The sequence below is a fragment of the Euprymna scolopes genome, chromosome 18 (assembly GCF_053919585.1).
Source record: "Euprymna scolopes isolate OS-2025 chromosome 18, ASM5391958v1, whole genome shotgun sequence".
Lineage (NCBI taxonomy): Eukaryota > Metazoa > Mollusca > Cephalopoda > Sepiida > Sepiolidae > Euprymna > Euprymna scolopes.
The window spans coordinates 114746695-114770323 of NC_136499.1; the positions used below are offsets into that span (position 1 = coordinate 114746695).

Genomic DNA, 23629 nt, shown 5'->3' on the forward strand with positions numbered 1-23629 from the left:
GATATATGTTCGGTGAGTGTCTAACAGCATTTTGTATAGTTTTTTAGTTTTAACTCATTTTTCCAAACTTACATATTCAACACAGAGTCTGTTGCCATTTGCATTTTTCAAATACATCGGTAAGCACTGTATGTTTTTTGAACCGAATAGGCAAGATAAGTTACCGTTCTACCTAACTGGATAAGTTTTTAGTGTCTTATTTAATGTAAAGTGGGTTTATTGTTAGTCGCCTGAGACACCTTCATCAAAAAGTGTCCACGGGGCAGTTGGGATATTTTTATAGAGCATGTCTGACCTTATACTTAACTTCCTGCAAAAAAAGTATTTAAAATAAAAAGGGGGCTTGCATGCAAAACGATCGCAAAACATCATACGACGGCCGGGAATCGAACCCGGATTAACTGCTTGGAAGGCAACCATGCTAACCGTCACCACCGACGCCGCCTAATTCACGCTTTATTTTTAGTCTTTTAGATCCAATTACAACTGTTGGTATACCTTTTCTAAATTGTCATAATAGTTATAATCTGCAGAATGTATATCTTCCCAAGTGGTGTAGTGGTTAGGATTCCGCGCTCTCACCGCGGCGGCCGGGGTTCGATTCCCCGCTTGGGAAATACGTTTTTTTTTTTTTTTGTCTGTTTTTCTTAAAGCATTAACTTAAAAACATCTACAAATTGTAAGTATTTAATTTTTTAACCGATAAATGCATAAATTGAATTTCACTTTTAGTTCGGGATATTTACTGTGATTATAAGATGAGGTGATAAAGAAAGAAAGAAAGAAAGGAAACGAAATATAGAAGGAAAGAAAAATCGAAATAAATAAATATAGAAAATCAAAAGAAAAAGAAAGAAAGAAAGAACTATAGAAGGAAAGAAAGCGAAAGACAGGAAGAAAGAACAATATAAAAAAGAAAAATAAAGGAAGAAATAACAATAGAAAGAAAGTAATTTAGAAAGAAAAAGAGAGAAAAAAAAAGAGAAGGTGGTTAAGAAAGAAAGAAACGAATTATAGAAGGACACAAAAATAGAAAGAAAGAATAAGAAAAAGTAAAGACAGAAAGAAAGAACTACAAAAAGAAAGAAAAAGAAAGATAGAAAGAAAGAAATCACTACAGAAAGAAAGTAAGGTATTTTTTTATATTAGGTCCACCGCCACAATTTTCTTTTAAATGATGACTTTTACAGGATTTTTACTATGCTGAATACGGAAATCACATTGAAATTTTGCAGAAATAAGTAGTTATCGAGATATAAAAAGTTATATTATGCATTGTATTCTTTGGCGGCCATCTTTATTACATGCGTGCGGGAGCGCCATAAACGAATCTACGCGAGTAACAAAGATGGCCGACAAATACAATGCATAAATTTTTTTTTTTATATCTCGATAACTACTTATTTCTGCAAAATTTCAATGCTATTTCCGTATTCAGCAGAGTTGAAAACCCATATAGTCGTCATTTAAAAGAAAATTGTGGAAGTGGACCTAATCTAAAAAAAATACCGAAAGGAATTTAGAAAGAAAAAGAAAGAAAGGAAAAGAAGAAACGCAAAGAAGAAAATTGGGAAAGAACGGAACTCAAATCTGTAGTTGAATGGAGACAAAAATGGATGGACGCATTCAATGCTGCCAAGACTAAGCTTGTTTCCTTCAACAATTACAAAGAAACCTTCTCAACCAACAATAGCTACGGCTAAAGATACATTACCTGAAAGTACTTCTTTCAAACTCCTTGGCTTAACGTTCACAGGCAACATGAGTCGGAACCGATGCATTGAGAGCATTACCAGGGCCGTTGCGCTCTCTACCGTGTTAGTAAAATTACTTACGCCTGAAAGTATCCTGTATCTCTACAAGCCCACCATTTGCCGATATATGGAGTATTGTTGTCACATTTGGGCTGCTGCACCTGCTACTAATCTCTCGCTCCTGGAGAGGGTTCAAAAGAGTCGCCAACTTGATAGTTGCTGAACTGTCATCTAAGCTTCAACATCTGTCCCATCGACGGATGTTGCATGCCTCTGCGTGTTCTACAAGTATTTTAATGGTGGATGCTCTGACAAAATACAAGCCCTCGTACCTCTTCGACGTAAATACCCCTGACAAACCCGACATGCAGCAAAATCCCACCCCTTCACAGTAGATATCCGTTGATATAAGAAAGCCTTCTACTCTAATAGTTTCTTTCCCAGAACTTTTTTTTTTTTACACAGTGATCACCACTTATCAAGGCCCGGAAGCCACTCAAGGATAAGGGTTATTGCAAGTACATTACATTAGTGTGGAGATTTGATGAAGTGTTTACTTAAGGGGGCGGTTCATTAGGAATTTAACATTGGACTTGAAGACATCCAAGTTGTAGTCCGGAGGGAAGCAGGAAAACGGAACTGCTATACTTTGGAACTCCACTTCTGAGTGCCTGCTTTCCCAACTGTACTGACATGCAGAAGTTCAAGTGTAATGTGAACAGACACCTTGCAGCTCAACTCCCTATATAGTATCACTGCAATTTATGGCCCCCGATTGTAGCCCCAAACATCAAAGTGGCACTTTGCTTTGTTTGGGGTAAAAATGAAAAAAAAAAAAAAAAAAAAAAAAAGGAAGCATAGAAAAAAGAGAAATAGAAATAAAAGGAAAAAGAATGAAAAAAAAAACGTAGAAAGAGAATGTATAGAAAGAAAGAAAAAAAAGACAAAAAGATACATTGAATGAAATATACGAATAATAAAATAAAGGAAAAAAATAGAAATGAATGAATAAATAACTATAAATATAAAAAAGAAAGAAAAAAGTAAGAAAAAAAAACGAATAATAGAAATGAATAAATAAAGAAAGAATGTAAAAGAAAGAAAGGAAGAAGAAAGAAAAACGACGAAAGAAACGGCAATAGAAACTAAAAAATATGCAGGAAAAATGTTGTTTAAAAAAGAAGGGTTCTTGTATATAACGGGGCCCCAAAAAACTTTTTTATAAGAAACATTTGGAAAAAAATCTTTATAATGTACGTACTTGTCACTGCATGAAGATGTTATATTCCAAAAAATCACGTAAATTGATCAAGTAGTTTTTTTTTTATTTAAGAAAATCTAATATTAGCAGACGTTTTATCGAAGCTTCGCTACACATCTTGTTTGAGAGCTAAGGACACTAACGACCCCTGGCGGAAAAATGTTGGAAGTATGGGTCAACAAGGGCAGACCATCGACTATTTTTAATTTTTTTCTTAAATGTCGGAAACACTTTTTTATAATACAAATAAAAAAATAATAAATTAGCATAATGAAACAATTTTGGATTAAAAAAAAAACACAAAATGAGAAATTAACATAACGAGAAAGTCTAAAACAGTTAATTAAAGTCTGTTTTCAGACAAACAAAAAAAGCTAGTGTTTTCCACATTCTCTTTATTAAAAGAAGTCAATTTATTTATTTATTAAATAAGTTAATTTATTAAGAAAAAAACTACTCTTAATTTGATCAAGTAGGTTTTTTTTTACAGCGAAAAAACAATTTGTTATGATACCCGATCCAATTTAGTGACGTTTTCTTCCGGAGAACTTCATTCCATAACAGGTATGTACAATATAATTTTTTCTCAATATTTACATTTTTATATGCATTGATTAAACTGTATAAGTACCTTTTTAACTTACGGTTGCTATGAACTAAATATGACAAATCGTTTTGCAAGTTTTTTAAATTTTATATTTGAGACGGTAGGGCGGTTGTGTAGCGCTCATCTTCTTTTGGTCTCGGTAAATGGACGAAAATCCTTCATGACTGATGTATTTTTTATTTTTGTTACTAACCACAGTGCCCCTTTTTGGGGAGCTGGTTTACCCCCACGCACATTAAAAAATGACCTGATGTTTAACTCTGCCCTCGTGGAAAACTCTCTCTCTCTCTCTCTCTCTCTCTCTCTCTCTCTCTCTCTCTCTCTCTCTCTATCTATCTCTCTCTCAACGATGACGGAGTGTGTTTCCTTATATACTCTGAAAGTGACAAACATTGACCACTACCAAAGAAGAACGTAAAAGAACACCATTTTCATGTTATTCACTTTAGAGAGAAGGGGGGTCATACTGTCCGCCCAGGGTTCTTTTAGGGAGAGAGGGGGAATAATGCATAGTTAAGTTTACGGAAACCTATTTTGTTGGGAGGAGGAACTATGTTTCTTGTATTTTTCCCCTCACTTTTCCGCTTCTCCAACTTTTACACTTTTCAGCTTTTACAACGTTTTTTTTTAGCAGGGCGGAGGAATTTTTACATCAAATCCAACTCTCCAATTTTCTTGAGAATGAAGAGTGTTATAAGTTATCCAGTATATTCATTAAGACAAAGTCATTAATATTTGGCATAGACAGGTACTATTCAAGATATAAATATGTAGCAGAAACAAATAGAACTATTTTCTTGTGCGTCAGTGCCTCCCCTGATTGTGCGATATTGCACATACTGACCAATCAGAGGCATAGCGCAGGGATCTTCCTTACCCCCTTAAGGAACTATAATTGCTTCCATCCCGGACAAGAAAAACTCTTCCCTTTTTCCAGCGAAACGTCAAAGAGAGCGGACCTGTTTCCTCACTCTCTTCCTCTCTGCCTACATCGGTATCGACTGTCCCCACTTGGGAATAACTACCGGGCAAAGGCAGACGAGTTCTATCCCAGCTATATCTAAATGGCATCTTGCCTTACTTCAATAAACCTTTTCCTTGCAAGTTTTACGAAGTCGTTTGTTCGTTTATTCAGTAGCTTGTGTTGAAATATTTATTTTATTAGGGAGTGCCCGAAAAGCATTAAACCAACTCCCTAAAAATACCTGCATTCTGTACTGTAATTCACTCGCGGAGGTTGCGGGTATCTATTCCGAAAACCGTTTTTAACATGTAAAGTTGGGAGGAAGCCACCAACAACAACCGCACTTTACTTTTTACGCGGAAGGGGTATGCTTCCGTCGAGCAATCCCTGTTTATGGGCCCTGCTAGTTGTATATTAAATGATTGACTTACTTTGTCAAACGGCATGTCAACCTGTGCAGTAATTCAATGCTGGGAACTATTTTTTATAAGCAAATGTTTACGTTTGTCAACAAACGGTTTGATGAACAATAGGATGTCACATATTTAATAAAATAAGAAAAAAAGTATCATGCGTCGGCCGGGAGTCGAACCCGGATCGACTGCTTGGAAGGCAACCATGCTAACCGTTACACCACCGACGTTGACAGACTAAATTCTATTCGCAAGAAATATTATTTTTAGTCTTTTAGGTCAAATTAAAGTTATTAGTATAATAATTCTTAATTGTCATAATAGTTATAAACACCGTCCTTTATATCTTCCCAAGTGGTCTAGTGGCTAGGATTCCGCGCTCTCACCGCGGCGGCCGGGGTTCGATTCCCCGCTTGGGAAGCACATCTTTTTTTCTGTTATTCTTAAAAGTATTAAATGAAAACGGCTACAGATTGTAAATATTAATTTTTAACCGATAGGATTCTTTTCGGAAAAAGAAACAAAACAAAACAAAAAAAAAACATTAAATTAAATGCATAAATTGAATTCGGTTTTTAGTTCTGGCCATATACTGTGATTATTAGACGAGGAGGTAGAGAAAGAAAGAAAGAAAGAAAGAAATGAAATATCGAGAGAAAGAAAAAGAAAGAAATATAGAAAGAAAGTCGGTACTTGTACAATTTAATCAAGAGATTAAGAAATGAAAATATTGAAAAAATGTTATATTGTACGTATTCGTTATGGACTGAAGATCTCCGAAAAAAATTTTTTATTTAATTTGATCGAGTATTTTTATTTTACAGCAGAAAAATACGTTTTTATGAGAGCGCGTTGAAGTTAGCCATTATGAAATTTGTTGAACACATCACGGGGAGATAACTCAAGTTAAAGCGCCGACACTCGCCCCCACCCATCTTTATTGCTAGCTTTTCTTCCTAAAAATCGAACCTTTTGCTCGGTATCATAACAAATCGTTTTTTTTTTTTCGCTGTAAAAAAAAAACTACTTGATGAAATTAAGTGAAATATTTTTTTCGGAGAACTTCATTCCATAACGGATACGTACAATATAACATTTTTTTCGATATTTTCATTTTTTAATGTCTTGATTAAACTGTACAAGTACCAAAAAGTCAAAAGAAAAGAAAGACGGAAAGAAGGAACTAAAGAAAGAAAGAAAGAAAGAAAGAAAGCGAAAGATAGGGAGAAAGAAATGTATAAAGAAATATGAAAAAAAAAGAAAGGGAAAAATAGAAAAAAGAGAGGAAGAAAAAGTATAGAAAGAAAGAAAAACTAAAAAAAAATAGAAAGAAATATACAAGTAATTTAATAAAGGAAGAAAAATATAAATAAATAAATGAATAGATATAAAAAGACAGAAAGAAGGAAGGAAAGAAAAAAAAACAAAGAAAGACAAGGAATAATAGAAAGGATGGAAGAAAGAAATAATGTAAAATATAGAAAGGAAGAAAGAATTTAAAAAAAGACAAACAGGATGGCAGTAGAAATTAAAAAAAAGACAAAAAAGGAAAAGAATGTTTAAAAAAAGGAGAAACAGAAAACAGACAAAAAAGTTAAAAACACAAAAATTATAAAATCCTTAAGAAAATAGAACATAAAGGACAGAAAATTTACGGAGAAAGAAAACCAACAAAAGAAGGAAAACAACATTAAATAAAATAAAAATACAATAATAAACGAAATAAAAATACAATAATAAACGAAATAAAAATACAATAATAAACGAAATACAGATACAATAATAAACGAAATAAAATTACAATAATAAACGAAATAAAGATACAATAATAAACGAAATAAAATACAATAATAAACAAAATAAAAATACAATAATAAACGAAATAAAAATACAATAATAAACGAAATAAAAATACAATAATAAACGAAATAAAGATACAATAATAAACGAAATAAAATTACAATAATAAACGAAATAAAGATACAATAATAAACGAAATAAAATACAATAATAAACGGAATAAAAATATAATAATAAACGAAATAAAAATACAATAATAAACGAAATAAAGATACAATAATAAACGAAATAAAGATACAATAATAAACGAAATAAAGATACGATAATTAACGAAATAAAAATACGATATTAACGAAATAAAAATACAATAATAAACGAAATAAAAATGCAATAATAAATGAAATAAAGATACAATAATAAACGAAATGAAGATACAATAATAAACGAAATAAAGATACAATAATAAACGAAATAAAGATACAATAATAAATGAAATAAAGATACAATAATAAACGAAATAAAAATACAATAATAAATGAAATAAAAATACAATAATAAACGAAATAAAAATACAATAATAAACGAAATAAAGATACAATAATAAATGAAATAAAAATACAACAATAGACGAAATAAAAATACAATAATAAACGAAATAAAAATACAATAATAAACGAAATAAAAATACAACAATAGAGGAATTAAAAATACAATAATAAACGAAATAAAGATACAATAATATACGAAATAAAGATACAATAATAAACGAAATAAAAATACAATAATAAACGAAATAAACATACAATAATAAACGAATTACAAATACAATAATAAACGAAATAAAAATACGATAAAAAACGAAATAAAAATACAATAATAAACGAAATAAAGATACAATAATAAACGAAATAAAATACAATAATAAACGGAATAAAAATATAATAATAAACTAAATAAAAATACAAAAATATGCGAAATAAAAATACAATAATAAACGAAATAAAGATACAATAACAAACGAAATAAAGATACAATAATAAACGAAATAAAAATACAATAATAAACGAAATAAAAATACAATACTACACGAAATAAAAATACAATAATAAACGAAATAAAAATACAATAATAAATGAAATAAAAATACAATAATAAACGAAATGAAGATACAATAATAAACGAAATAAAAATACAATAATAAACGAAATAAAGATACAATAATAAACGGAATAAAAATACAATAATAAACGATATAAAAAGACAATAATAAACGAAATAAAAATACAATAATAAACGGAATGAAGATACAATAATAAACGAAATAAAAATACAATAATTAACGAAATAAAAATACAATAATATACGAATTACAAATACATTAATAAACGAAATAAAAATACAATAATAAACGAATTACAAATACAATAATAAACGAAATAAAAATACAATAATAAACGAATTACAAATACAATAATAAACGAAATAAAAATACAATAATAAACGAAATAAAAATGCAATAAAAAACGAAATAAAAATACAATCATAAACGAAATACAGATACAATAATAAACGAAATAAAAATACAATAATAAACGAATTACAAATACAATAATAAACGAAATAAAAATACGATAATAAACGAAATAAAAATACAATAATAAACGAAATAAAGATACAATAATAAACGAAATAAAAATACAATAATAAACGAAATAAAAATACAATACTACACGAAATAAAAATACAATAATAAACGAAATAAAAATACAATAATAAATGAAATAAAAATACAATAATAAACGAAATGAAGATACAATAATAAACGAAATAAAAATACAATAATAAACGAAATAAAAATACAATAATAAACGGAATAAAAATACAATAATAAACGAAATAAAAATACAATAATAAACGAAATAAAAATACAAAAATAAACGAAATAAAGATACAATAATAAACGGAATAAAAATACAATAATAAACGAAATAAAAATACAAAAATAAATGAAATAAAATACAATAATAAACGAAATAAAGATACAATAATAAACGAAATAAAAATACAATACTACACGAAATAAAAATACAATAATAAACGGAATAAAAATACAATAATAAACGAAATAAAAATACAATAATAAATGAAATAAAAATACAATAATAAACGAAATGAAGATACAATAATAAACGAAATGAAGATACAATAATAAACGAAATAAAAATACAAAAATAAACGAAATAAAAATACAATAATAAACGGAATAAAAATACAATAATAAACGAAATAAAAATACAAAAATAAATGAAATAAAATACAATAATAAACGAAATAAAGATACAATAATAAACGAAATAAAAATACAATACTACACGAAATAAAAATACAATAATAAACGGAATAAAAATACAATAATAAACGAAAGAAAAATACAATAATAAATGAAATAAAAATACAATAATAAACGAAATGAAGATACAATAATAAACGAAATAAAAATACAATAATAAACGAAATAAAGATACAATAATAAACAGAATAAAAATACAACAATAGACGAAATAAAAATACAATAATAAACGAAATAAAATACAATAATAAATGAGAGGAAATGAAAGAAAAGAAAGAAAAACTAAATCCAAGAACATGAAAGAAAGTAAAAAAAACAACAACAATTATTAATCGAAGAAAGAAATGAAAAAGTGAAGAAAAAAGGGGGAAACGAATGAAATTGATGAAAGAAAAAAAGAAAAAGAATACAACAAATGGACAAAAAAAAGTTAAAAGTATAAAAAAGGAAAAAAAGAAAGAAAGAAAGCAAATAGCACTGTTTTTTGTTTTTTTGTTTTTTTTTTCAGAATAACGTCGACAGGTATCGCCTCTCTTGACAATAATAAACTTTCGTTCCCATTAGCTCCTTACATCAATTGGCTACATGTTTTGTCTAGAGCGATTACCATAAAAAGAAGTAGGAAAAAATAGGAAAAGAAAAGAAAGAGTGTGTATGAAAAATCTATAATAGTGCGGTATGACTGTAGAGACTCATTTATCTATTAAAAAAAACAACGATGCAGTATTTCTTTTGTGGAAATTGCTTCAGACAACGCATTAAGCCACTTGATGTAAAGAGCTAACAATAACGAAACATGATTATCACAAAAACAGGAGATGCCTATTGGCCTTAGTTTTGAAAAGATCAAGTTTATATGTAGGAAAAAAAGGTCATATATGAATATTTAACCGATAAACTCTTAAACTATTGGTCACATTACGCTGAAATTAACAGAAAATATTAATCAGACACCAGGGATGATTTATAACAAGTAAAATCTTTGGTTGGATGAATAACACGTACATAAATATGTCGGCGAGTTGAAATGATTAATTTTTATTTCAACATGTCGACATATTTCTATTTCTTAGCTTGCCATCGCAATCGGTGAAATCGACCATTTTTCAATCAATCGATTGACTGTCCTAATTTATACCGACCGCGTTGCACCGGAAGCTAGTGTCGGTTTTTATAAAATGATTTTCTTATATATAATGGCTTGAATTAAGTTTAAAATGCAAATATCAAGTAACATTCTATAATTGTGCTCTAAACAGAAACATTTATTTCGAACGTGCTCCTGTCATATAAAAGATCCTAATGTTGATTTTGTATGCAAGACCTTTCAGCTTGTGTGGTAATAATTTGTTTTCAAATGCACCTATGATGTTAGGCTGCCTAACTTTTGTCAAAATCGCCTGTTACTTCTTGAATCTGATTTTTTTCGAATATCGATTATCGATATTTATCGAAGACGTTCCAATACAAAACCTATCTAAGAACACTGCCATACACATTTTTTTGAAATTTCATAGAAATGTGCCCGGCCGTTGCGGAAGTTGTAGGAAATTCTCTTTGTCTTTCTCTTCCTCCTCTCTCCCTCCCCCTCTCTCTCATCTCCCCCCTCTCTCTCTGTCTCACACACACAGATTTTCTTTAATATTATAATAGAGATATTCCATAGAGAATTTGCTCTATAATAATTAGTACGAAATCTGCATGAATTAAAATATTTTTAAGCGTATTTTACGACCTGCAAGACCTGGTGAAATAATAAACGAAATAAAGATACAATAATAAAGCTGGGGGTTGTTTTATTGTGCACATATTCCTTGCCATTCTTTGTTTTTTTCTTTCTTTCCTTCTTTCTGTCTTTTTAATATTTATTCATTTATTTATATTTTTCTTCCTTTATTAATTGCATTCTTTTGATATTCTTTCTATAGTTCTTTCTTTTTTTTCTCATTTTTTTTCTTTTCATTCTTTCTTTCTTTCTTTCATTCTTTCTTTCTTTCTTTACCACCCCATTTTATAATCACAGAAAATGTCAAGACAGAAAGAAGGAAAGAAAGAAGAAAAAACCAAAGAAAGGAAGGAATAAATTGATTATTAGATGAGGTAGTAAAGATACCGATATTTTAAATTCCGATGTAAAATAAATCACAAACATATATATATCGTGAATTTTTTTTTTAATTGCCCTCTCCCCCCTCCCCCGGGCAGATCTAGTTATTTGATATGGACATTAACGTCTACATGGCCTTTAACAAAAATATTGCGTTGAATGGAGTTCAGGGATGGGAGTAAATGTTTCTTTGGATCTTTCATTAATGTATGAGAAACGATTGACATACTTTGTCAAACGGCATATACACCTTTATAATAATTTAATGCTGGGAACTATTTTTATGAACATGTTTGTCAACGAACGGTTTGATAAAAAATAGGAAAGTTCAATATTAAATGATATAAAAAAAAAACAAAAAACTCATGCGTCGGCCGGGAGTCGAACCCGGATCGACTGCTTGGAAGGCAACCATGCTAACCGTTACACCACCGACGCTGACTAACAATCAATTTACGTTAGTTCTTTAGATGAATTTACAGTTGTTATAATTTTCAATTACCTTAATCATTATCTATAGTTATAACCGTATTCGCTTACATCTTCCCAAGTTGTCTAGTGGTTAGGATTCCGCGCTTGGGAAGTATGTTTTTTCGGGTTTGTATTACTGTTCACATAGATTCGAAAAAGTTGTCAAAAAACAAATATATAAAAAATAAATGTTATCAAAGGCAAGATAGGTTACTTTTCTACCAAACTGGATATATTTTTCGTGATTTTATTCAATGTAACATGTTTATTCAGCTCGAAAACCATACAGTGTTTACCGATTTATTGGAACATTCAAGATGGCGTCTGATTCTCTCTTTAACACGGTAAGTTTGGGAAAAGGTGTTACAAATAAAAAACCGGTTAAAATACTGTTAAAAACTCGCTCAATATATGTTACCGTGACATAGGTTGACATATATTCGGCGGATTTTTAATAGTATTTTGTATAGTTTTTTATTTATAACACCTTTTCCCAAACTTACCCTGTTAAAGAGGGTGTGAGACGCTATCTTGAATTTTCCAATATCGGTAAACAAAACACTGTATGTTTTTCGAGCTGCATAAATATGTTACATTGAATAAAAACACAAAAAATATATCCAGTTAGGTAGAAAAGTAACTTATCTTGCCTTTGATAACATTTATTTATATATTTGTTGTTTTGACAACTTTTTCGAATCTATGTGTACAGTAAAACAAACCCGTTTTTTCTAAAGCATTATTAAAAAAGTTTTTCTTTTTTTTATACATGGTAGTCACCACTTATCAAGGCCCGGAAGCCACTCTGGGATAAGAGTTATTGCGTGTACAGTAATCAATGGGATAATATCGTAGTAATCGTTAGTATTGGAGATTTGATAAAGTGTCTTACTTCAGGGGGCGATTAATCAGGAATTTGTTTATGTTGGACTTGAAGACATCCAAGTTGTAGTCAGGTAGGAAACAGGCAAACGGGAGAGAGTTCCATAGGCGTTCACTTCTAAGAAAGAAGCTTTGTGGTTTGTTTTACTGTACACATAGATTCGAAGTTGTCAAAAAACAAATATATAACAAACAAATGTTATCAAAGGCAAGATAAGTTACTTTTCTACCTAACTGGATATGTTTTTAGTGTTCATATTAAATGTAACATGTTTATTCAGCTCGAAAAACATGCAATATTTCCCGATGTATTGGAAAATTTAAAATTGCGGCCGACTCTCTCTTTGAGACGGTAAGTTTGGGAAAATGAGTTATAAATAAAAAAAACAGACAAAATACTGTTAGAAACTCGTTCAATATATGTTACCGTGACATAGGCTGACATATACTCGTCGGGTTTTTAACAGTATTTTGACTGTTTTTTTTATTTATTTATAACTCATTTCCCCAAACATACCGTCTCGGAGAAAGAGTCGGCCGCCATTTTAAATTTTCCAATATATCGCTAAACACTGTATGTTTTTCGAGCTGAATAAACATGTTACATTGAATAAAAACACTAAAAACATATCCAGTTAGGTAGAAAAGTAACTTATCTTGCCTTTGATAACATTTATTTACTTTTTCGAATCTATGTGTACAGTAAAACAAACCAAAACTTTGCTCATGTAATCTACGTTTTGATTTAGGCACCGATAAAGAATGGGGAAAATTATTGACAGTGGTTTCAGCTAGACGGGTGTTTCTCGCCAATATTGGCGAGGGAAGACCAGAGATTGGAGCTCAGACGAGCAGTTGCCATGGAAATAACGATAAAACAAAGACAGGCTCGCAACGTCTCTTCTGTGAGAGAGAGGCTGCAGGGAAAAGAAAAGGCCCCCCCCACTAGGCCACGAAGTCTATTTTGTACTCTGTCAAGGCAGGATAGGCTGTTTTTAGCAGCTCCAGCCCAGATGTGGCAGCAGTATTCCATCCTTGGACGTACTTGGCTTTTATACAGATAGAGAATGGCATCAGTAGAGAGATATCTTCTGGAGCGTTAAGCAGTGTTTTTTTTTTTTTAAATCAAAGACTTTTAAGATTTTTAAAGAAAATACAAATGGAATATGATACATTAATTTTCTTCCGCGTTTTTTGTTTTGGATAGTTCCTATCACCGACGCTCACTGATTTATTGTTTAATGCGATAAATATTTATTTTTAGGTTTTTCAGATTAAATTACAATTATTGGTTAAATATTGCACAACTACCATTCTGAATATGTATAGTTATTTCCGTGTCTTAGCAGGTGTTCCCAAGTGGTCTAGTGGTTAGGATTCCGCGCTCTCACCGCGGCGGCCGGGGTTCGATTCCCCGCTTGGGAAATTTATTTTGATTTTCTTAAAGTATTAACTGAAAATAGCTACAAATTGTAAGTATTCATTTTTTTTACCGATAGGATATTTTTTTGGAGAAAAGAAACAAATGAAATTAGAGGCATAAATTGAAATTCGTTTTTAGTTCTGGATATTTTCTGTGATTATTAGATGAGGTGGCAAAGAAAGAAAGAAAAAAATGAAATATAGAAGGAAAGAACTGTATAAAGAAATATAAAAGAAATATAAAAAAATAAAAAAAATTAAAAAAATTAAAAAATAAAGGGAAAACTAGAAAAAGAAAGATAGAAAAAAGTATAGAAAGAAAAAGTACTACAGAAAGAAAGTAAAAACAAAATAACATAAATTGAAAGAAATATACAAGTAATTAAATAAAGGAAGAAAAATCTAAATAAATAAATGAATAAATATCAAGAAGACAGAAAGAAGAAAAGAAAAAAAAGAAAGGCAAGGAATAATAGAAAGGAAGGAATAAATTGATTATTAGATGAGGTGGTAAAAAAAAAGAAAGAAACGAAACGAAACAAAACGAAATATAGAAAGAAAGAAAAATCTAAAGAAATAAAAAAGAAAGAAATATAGAAAAATGACAAAAGAAAAAGAAAGACAAAAAGAAAGAACTATATAAAGAAAGAAAAAGAGAAAGACAGAAAAAATAAAGGGGAAAAGTAGAAAAAGGAAATAGAAAGAAAGTAACTTAGAAAGAAAAAGAAAGAAAGAAAAAGAAAGAAATATAGAAAGGAAAAAATAGGGAAGAACAAGAATATCGTAAGAAAGATAGATAGAAAAAAAGAAAACGAAACATAAAAAGAAATATAAGGAAAGAAATAAAACAAATGAAAGAAAAATGAAAGAGAATGAAAACGAACAAAATAGATAGAAAGAAAAAGTATAAGAAGAAAGTACTACAGAAAGAAAGTAAAAACAAAAGATAAATGGAAAGAAATATACAAGTTATTTAATGAAGGAAGAAAATATACATAAATAAATATAAAAGAAGGAAGGAAAGAAAAAAAACAAAGAAAGACAACGAATAATAGAAAGGAAGAAATGTAGAAAAAATGTACATGAAAGAAAGAAGAAAAATGACGAAAGCAATGGAAATAGAAATTTAAGAAAAAATGAAGGAAAAATAATTTAAACAAAAAAAGAAAGAAAGAAGGAAGAAAGTAAAAACACGAAATGTCGAATCAATAATTAAATGGGAAAGAAAGGAACGGAAATAGAAAAATAAATGAAATAAAAATAATTTAAAAAAAAAGAAGGAATAAAAAACAGAAAGAAAATAAGATCGTGAAAAATATAAAATCAATAAGTAAATGGAAAAGAAAGGAAAAAGAATTACGGAAATAAAACGAAAAAAAAAGAAAGAAAACAAAATTGAATGAAATAAAAATGCAATAAAAATAAAGGAAATGCAAATGAAAGCGAGAAAAGAAAGAGAAATTAAATTCCAGAAAATGAAAGAAAGTAAAAACGAAAAAAGAAAAAAGGCAACAACATGATTTATCAAAGAAAGAAATGGAAGAAAAAGTGAGGAAAAAAGAGAAGAAAATGAATAAGAACTAAAGAAAGAAAGAAAGAAATTCCTGGTGAACCGCCCCTTAAGTAGACACTTTATCAAATCTCAACACTAACGTACTGTACACGCAATAACCCTTATCCCTGAGTGCCCTCCAGGCCTTGATAAATTGTGACCACCTTGTAATCAAAAAAAAAAAAAAAGGAACGAATAGAAGAAATGGATGAAATATAAAAAATATAAAAAGGGAAGAAAGAAAAGAAAGAAAGCAAATAGCCTTTGTTTTTTTCAAAAACAGGTCAATAGGTATCTCCACTCTTTGCAATAATAAACTTTCGTTCTTATTAGCTCCTTACATAAAGTGGTTTCATGTGTTGTCCAGAGCGATTTCCACAATAAAAAGAACAAGGAAAAAATAGTAAAAGAAAAGGAAAGATCGTGTATGGAAAATCCCTAATAGTGCAGTTTGACTGTATAGACTCATTTATATATTAACAAAACAGCGATGTAGAATTGCTCCAGACAAGGGGTGAAGCTACTAGTTCTAAAGAGCTAACAATAACGAAATATGATTATCACAAAAACAGTTGATGCCTATTGGTCTTAGTTTTGAAAAGATCAAGGCCATATGTAGAGGGGGGAGAAAGACTAGGAAAAGTATTGCACGAGCGGGTCTTAGAAAGTAGGTGATGGAATATGAAGCGGTATTATAATGAGAGAATTAACGAAGACCAAAAAACGAGTCAACTGAGCTGAGACAAAGTAAGCAGGGGTAGATCAGCTTATTCTAAAAAAAAACAACAAAAAAACACATAATATTCATAGAAAATATTGAGATTAGCAACATCACATCTGTAAGAGAAAGCTTGCAGAGAATAAGAAAGGATTGGACCAATCAAATTATAGATACGTTTTTGCACATTATCAGAAAGGTTCAAATGGGACAAAGATTCACCAGTTCAAATATGACAACAGTACTCCATACCTTGCTCTGACATTGGATTTGTAGAGATAGAGAATAACCTCAGGTGCGAGAAAGAAATACAGCATAATCACGTTGGCACACCGGTTCTCGTTAGATCTCTGAAGTTAAGCAAAATTCAGCCTGGTCATTACCAAATGGGTGACCAATTTGGGAATTCCAAGCGCTGTGCCTGTAGGAGGACATCGACACCTCCCTTCAAAAGTTGCAAAAACCTAACATCGTCATCTCCCCTAATGGGGATATACATGCGATTATGGACCGCTAGTGAATTTCATACTCCCATGGAACTTCCTCTTTTGGAGGAAGCCAGTTCAACCCACACAGGGTTTATACCGTTTCCATTTTGTTTTTGCGAGAAAGTGTTTGCAGCGATAGAGAAGAAACGACTTTACGAAATTAGAAAGAGCAATGGATCTAATATATATACTTTAAGAAAGATTTGATTAGAAATAAAAATAATAAAATTTCAAAGTCGATTTTTCCTCCAGATTATACATGTGAATCTTAAAAAGAAAAAAAGAGACACATCTACGATTGAAATACATCAGTTGAATCTTAACACGATTAAAACGAAAAAAGTCATTTGGTATCCCAATCTACAACTGAACCCAGGTTAACATCAAGATTAACTGCATATTTCAACTGAAACGAGGGAGATGGAGAAGTACTACGAGAATAAAGAATGAAATCATCAGCATAGATATTAAATTTTTGAACAACATCATTGGTAATGAGACGAAAAAGGTGTTGGGTCTCAAATAGAGCCACGTGGGACACAAATCAGATACAAAAAGAGAATGATTAGCAAATCTCAACCAGAAAAAAAACTAATAATATCAATACGATAGGGTTGAAGTTCAGAATAAAACGCTCTATCGAACGCCTTCAAAATGTCGAGCACAATGGTTCTACAGAATTAAGAGACTTGATAAGGAAAATAGCATTGCAAGTCATCAAGATGTACGTGTACAGAGTGGAACGATAAAATTATCGCCCTAGAAAAGACGACATGGTTCCATTTCCGTTTGATGAAACCCGGTCTTCTTGCTTTTTTTTTTTTTTTTTTTTTTTGCAAACCATCTACTAATTGGCCAGTTGTGTACAAATCCCAAAAGCGATGGGAGCCTTCTATTCTCTCTGAAAGTGACAAAATGTTCAACGAACGAGATTGCTCCCTACAGATCCAAGTGATGAAACGGGACCATTGTCAGCACTCTCAAAATGCATCAGTGGACTGCCACGAATAACAGGGATGTGTCCAGGGTAATGAAAAAAGAAGTCTCCAGCTACGGTTATGGTCTTTTGTTGTAGTTTCAAGTAATGGCGACATCATGCCACCTCACATCTTCGAAGTCGGCTTGAAAGTCAACACCGAAGTGTACCTGGATGGGTGCTTCCCCGATCCGAACATGAGGTAAGAATATCACCAACATGATCTCTCACAATAGCAAAACCAACCTGACCGCCGCTATATGCCGAGTATTCGCCGAGCTTCCGCCGTGGAAAAGACAGACAGTTCCGGACCCGTAAACGAGGCAGTGATTAAAGCGGAAGGCGGTTACACTGAATAGATGTCAGCTCTACTCTATAATCAAGTTAACTGAATTGATTTTTTTCAATAAGTTTAAAAACAAAGCTTTAGTGTTGTTTTATGTCGACACCTTTATCGTTCCACCCTGTATACGCACATTTCTTTCATAACATCAATTTTGTTAACCTTTATAGATAATATACTAGATGTATGTGTCCATATGTAAATATTTAACCGATAAACTCTTAAACTATAGGTCACATAACGCTGAAATTAACAGAAAATATTAATTATACATCAGGGATGATTTATAACGAGTAAAACCTTTGATTTAAGGGATGAATATCGCGTCCAGAAATATATAGACAAGTTGAAATGGACATGTAATGTACATTTCAACATGTCGGCATATCTTTTTGTCTTTCTTCTTCTTTTGATATTCTTTCTATAGTTCTTTCTTTTTTTTCTTTTATTTCTTTTCTTATTTATTTCCTCTCAATCTTTCTTTCTTTCTTTCTTTACCACCTCATTTTATAATCACAGAAAATCTCCAGAAAAATTCGATAGAGAATTTGCTCTGTAATAATTAATACCAAATCTGCATGAATTAAAATATATTTAAGCGTATTTTACAACCAAGCTAGGCCCTTGGTTGTATTTGCATAAGAAAACGTCTCAATCAGAAACGTATAAAATTTTTTTTATTTAATTTACAAAAAAAAAAAAAAAATGAAAAAGAAAGAAGTTTCAAACTGAATAATAATAAAATTAACAATAAGCTGTAACCCCCACCCTACAAAAAAAGACCTGGTGAAATAAAATCTGAAATTATATTTTAAATTCCGATGTACAAAGAAATCATAAATATATATATAAATCGTGAATTTTATGTTACTTAATTCCCTGGGCACAGCTAGTTTTTTCATATGAACCTAACGTCTACATGGCGTTTAACAAAAATGTTGCTTTGAATGGAGTTCAAGGATAGGAAGAAAAGTTTCTTTGGTTTCTATCCCTAATGTATAATAAATAATTGCCTTACTTTGTCAAACGACATATGAACGTTTACAGTAATTCAATGCTAGGAATTCTTTTTTATGTAGTAATGTTTACGTTTCCTAACGAGCGGTTTAAGAAGCTGTAAAAAAATATAAGGAAAATAAAAATATACATGCGTCGGCCGGGAGTCGAACCCGGATCGACTGCTTGGAAGGCAACCATGCTAACCGTTACACCACCGACGCTGTCTGACTCAGAGTTATAAGCGAGGAATATGTATTTTTAGTCTGTTGTATCAAATTAAAGTTATTGGTATATGTTTTTAAAATTGTAATAATAGTTATAAACGCTGACGATTATATCTCCCAAGTGGTCTAGTGGTTAGGATTCCGCGCTCTCACCGCGGCGGCCGGGGTTCGATTCCCCGCTTGGGAAATACCTTTTTAATGTTTTTCTTACAGGATTGAATGAAAATAGCTACAGATTGTAAGTATTTATTTTTTAACCGATAGGATTTTTTTTTTAAAGAAACAAAAATGAAATTAAGTGCATAAACTGAATTTCGTTTTTAGTTCGAGATATTTTCTGTGATTATTAGATGAAGAAGTAAAGAAAAAAGAAAGAAAAAAGAAGAAAAAAGAAGTAATGAAACGAATTATAGAAGGAAAGAAAAATCAAAAGAAAGAAAAAGAATGAATTATAGAAAGAAACTCAAAAGAAAAAGAAAGAGAAAGAGAAAAAGAAAGAAATATAGAAAGGAAAAATAGGGAAGGATAAGAATATCGAAAGAAAGATGGATAGAAAAAAAGAAAACGAAACATAAAAAGAAATATAAGGAAAGAAAGAAAAACAAAGAAAGAAAAAGGAAAGAGAATGAAAACGAACAAAACATAAAAAAGAAAAAGTATAGAAAGAAAGTATTACAGAAAAAAAAACAAATAAAAAGAAATATACAAATAATTTAATAAAGGAAGAAAAATATAAATAAATATCAATTATCGATTACTAATTATCAATTATCAATGACCAATTATCGATCATCAATTATCAATTATCGATTATCGATTGTCAATTATAGATTATCACTTATAAATTATCGATTATCAATTATCGATTATTAATTATCAATTATCGATTATCAATTATCGATTATCGATAATAATCGAAGGCATTCCGATGCAAAACCTATCCAAGAATACTTCAATGTATGTTTGTGTGACATTTCAAAGAGATGGGCCTCACCATTCCGGACTTTGTAGGGAACTCTACCTATCACCCCCCCCCACACACGCACACACAAACACACACACAGCTTCTTTAATATTATAATAGAGATATTCAATAGAGAAGTGAAACTAACCTTCACTCCTCCATTCCCTCTAACCACTTTAACATGCCTGGTTATCTCCCACTCTACCGTAAGGACTCGGACAGACATATGCATGGACTTGGAGTCTATATTCGAAACACCCTCTCCCTAACTAGAGAAATAAAACTAGAATCAGAGGGCCAGGCCTTTATGTGCTTCAGACTAAATATGCAACACAATATTAGCTACTTGTATTTTCTCTATCGCTCTCCCTCAAACCAAGACTGTACCATAATAAACAAAGTCTCAGACAGCATAGATATAGCACTCTCCCTCGATACTAGCGCACAAATACATGTATTTGGTGACTTCAATGTCCACCACAGTAACTGGCTAGGATTCTCAAATCACACAGACGTAGCTGGTAGCGCAACTCATAGCTTTTCTATATCTCATTCCCTATCTCAGTTGGTTACATTTCCGACACGTTTCCCAGACCAGCACGATCAACATGCCTCACTTCTAGATCTCTTTCTGACAACGGTTCCCAATGACTGTACAACAAATGCCCACAGCCCACTCGGGAATGCTGATCACGCTGTGATAATGGTAGAAATCACCCTAAATTCTCGCCCTAAAACTGAAGACCCACTTCTCAGAACAACGAGGTATTACAAAAAGGCTGATTGGGAAGCCATCAGGGAGCTCATCAGAGATGCCCCATGGCAAAATGTCTTTACTCTTCCAGCGGAACAGTGTGCAAATGAGACGACTGAATGGTTCAAAACTGCTATTGAAGCTCATGTTCCCGCACGGAAATACTATAGCAAGCCCCACTCTCCCCAATGGTTTACTTCTGCTTGTGCAACTGCCATTTGTCAAAGGCAGCATGCGTTCCGCAGATTCAACCGACATAAGTCCAGCTCAAATAAACAGAAGTTTATAGAAGCTAGAAATAATTGTAAGAGAGTGATAGACACAGCTAAGACAGATTACTCTGAAACCACCAGAAAGCGCATCGAAGCACAGAAATTAGGAACCCGGGATTTTTGGAAAATCTACAACAGCGTAGTTAATAATGGACAGTCAATTATTCCCCCACTAACAAACAATCATGAGGTTGCTTGCACGGCAACTGACAAGGCTAATCTGCTTGCCAGTCGGTTTGCCTCAAACTCAACACTGAACTCGGTACACCACTCACTCCCTGATTTCCCTCTGCGAACAGACGCCACACTTGACGATTTGAAAATCACCCCTTCTCAGGTACATGCTATTATAAAAAACCTAGACACCTCAAAAGCATGTGGACCAGATCTCATCCCGGCTGTGCTATTAAAAAAATGCTCTGCCGAGGTTGCTCCAGTTCTGTCCAAACTTTACAATAAATGCCTTAACGAATCTTGTTTTCCCGACTGCTGGAAAACCGCCTCTGTGGTACCAGTCTTCAAGAATTCTGGTGAAAGAACTGACCCACTAAATTATCGCCCCATTAGCCTCCTCCCGCTTTTCGCCAAAATATTTGAGTCCTTAGTTAATCAAGCCCTAGTCCAGCACCTAACAGCTGCTAAACTCCTGACTGACAAACAATATGGATTCAGGCAAACCCGTTCAACAGCAGATATCTTAACTGTAGTTTCTGAACGTATATACCGTTCATTGAATAAAACAGGGGAGGGTAGAGCGGTAGCCCTTGATATATCTAAGGCTTTTGACAGGGTATGGCACGATGGTCTTCTAAGAAAAATTAGATCATATGGAATCACTGGAAGAATTCATAATGTAATTAAATCCTTCTTAAGTAATAGAAAAATCAAAGTTGTCCTTGACGGGCATACATCCAAACAATATGACATAAATGCGGGAGTACCTCAGGGGTCTATCCTTGGACCTCTATTATTCCTGATATTCATAAACGATCTCCCTGATAATATTGTTTCGGAGATGGGTATATTTGCCGATGACACCACTCTCTATAACAGATATGAGGGGAAAACAAATGAACACATATCCAAGGCAATGGCAGAAACACTAGAGGACGACCTCCAATCCGTAGTGAAATGGGACAAAAATGGTTGGTCACATTCAATGCTGCTAAGACTAAGCTTGTTTCCTTCAATAACTACAAGAAACCTTCTCTACCACCAATAGCAATGGCCAAGAACACATTGCCTGAAAGTACTTCTTTTAAACTCCTCGGCCTAACGTTTACAGGGAATATGAACTGGAATAGATACATTGAGAGCATTGCCAAGGCTGCTGCAAGGAAGGTTGGCTCCCTCTACCGTGCTAGAAAACTACTTACGCCTGCCAGTATCCTATACCTCTATAAGGCAACCATTCGCCCATGTATGGAGTACTGTTGTCACATCTGGGCTGGTGCATCTGCTGCTTGTCTCTCGCTCCTGGACAGGGTTCAAAAAAGAGTCGCCAACCTGATAGGTCCTGAACTGTCATCTAGGCTTCAACCTCTGTCCCATCGACGAGATGTTGCATCCCTCTGCCTGTTCTACAAATACTTTAATGGTGAATGCTCTGACGAACTGCAAACACTTGTACCTCCCCGACGTAACTACCCCCGACAAACCCGACAAGCTACTAAGTCTCATCCCTTTACAGTAGAGATCCCTAGGTGCAAGAAAGCCTTTTACTCCAATAGTTTCTTCCCCAGAACTGCGGGTCTTTGGAACTCCCTTCCGGGATACTGCTTTCCCAACTGCAATGATATGCAGAAGTTTAAGTGTAATGTTAACAAACATCTTTCTACTCTTCTCCCCTCATAATGACCCCGCTAATTAATTCCCTAATAGTAGCCCCCTGCTTCAAAGTGGCACTGTGCCTTGTTTGGGGTGAAAATTGAATAAAAAAAAAAAAAAAAAAGAATGTCCTCTGTAATAATTAATTCTAAATCTACTTGAATTAAAATACATTTAAGCGTATTTTAAGACCTGCAAGACCGGGTGAAATAAAATCTTAAACGATATTTTAAATTCTGATGTAGAATAAATCTTAAACATATCAACATTGTAAATTATTTGTCACGCCGCCCTCCTTCAGGGCACAGCTAGTTATTTCATATGAACGTCTACATACCATTTAACAAAATATTACGTTAATGGAGTTCGGGGATAGAAACAAAAGTTTCTTCGGTTCATTCGTAAATGTAGACTAAATGATTGACTTATTTTGTCAAACGACATATGAACGTTTACAGTAATTCAATGCTGGGGACTATTT

The 23629-nt window shown here is 32.0% G+C and overlaps 7 non-coding genes across 7 annotated transcripts; 4 read left to right on the top strand and 3 right to left on the bottom strand.

The window, feature by feature from the left end:
* Positions 1-544: 544 nt before the first annotated feature.
* Positions 545-616, top strand: Trnae-cuc (transfer RNA glutamic acid (anticodon CUC)). The gene has a single exon. It is a non-coding gene; the product is annotated as a tRNA-Glu (tRNA).
* Positions 617-5157: 4541 nt separating this feature from the next.
* Trnag-ucc (transfer RNA glycine (anticodon UCC)) lies at positions 5158-5229 on the bottom strand. Its single transcript has one exon. It is a non-coding gene; the product is annotated as a tRNA-Gly (tRNA).
* A 118-nt stretch (positions 5230-5347) lies between these two features.
* Positions 5348-5419, top strand: Trnae-cuc (transfer RNA glutamic acid (anticodon CUC)). The gene has a single exon. It is a non-coding gene; the product is annotated as a tRNA-Glu (tRNA).
* Positions 5420-11622: 6203 nt separating this feature from the next.
* On the bottom strand, positions 11623-11694 carry Trnag-ucc (transfer RNA glycine (anticodon UCC)). The gene has a single exon. It is a non-coding gene; the product is annotated as a tRNA-Gly (tRNA).
* A 2268-nt stretch (positions 11695-13962) lies between these two features.
* On the top strand, positions 13963-14034 carry Trnae-cuc (transfer RNA glutamic acid (anticodon CUC)). The gene has a single exon. It is a non-coding gene; the product is annotated as a tRNA-Glu (tRNA).
* A 5222-nt stretch (positions 14035-19256) lies between these two features.
* On the bottom strand, positions 19257-19328 carry Trnag-ucc (transfer RNA glycine (anticodon UCC)). The gene has a single exon. It is a non-coding gene; the product is annotated as a tRNA-Gly (tRNA).
* Positions 19329-19446: 118 nt separating this feature from the next.
* Trnae-cuc (transfer RNA glutamic acid (anticodon CUC)) lies at positions 19447-19518 on the top strand. Its single transcript has one exon. It is a non-coding gene; the product is annotated as a tRNA-Glu (tRNA).
* Positions 19519-23629: the final 4111 nt, after the last annotated feature.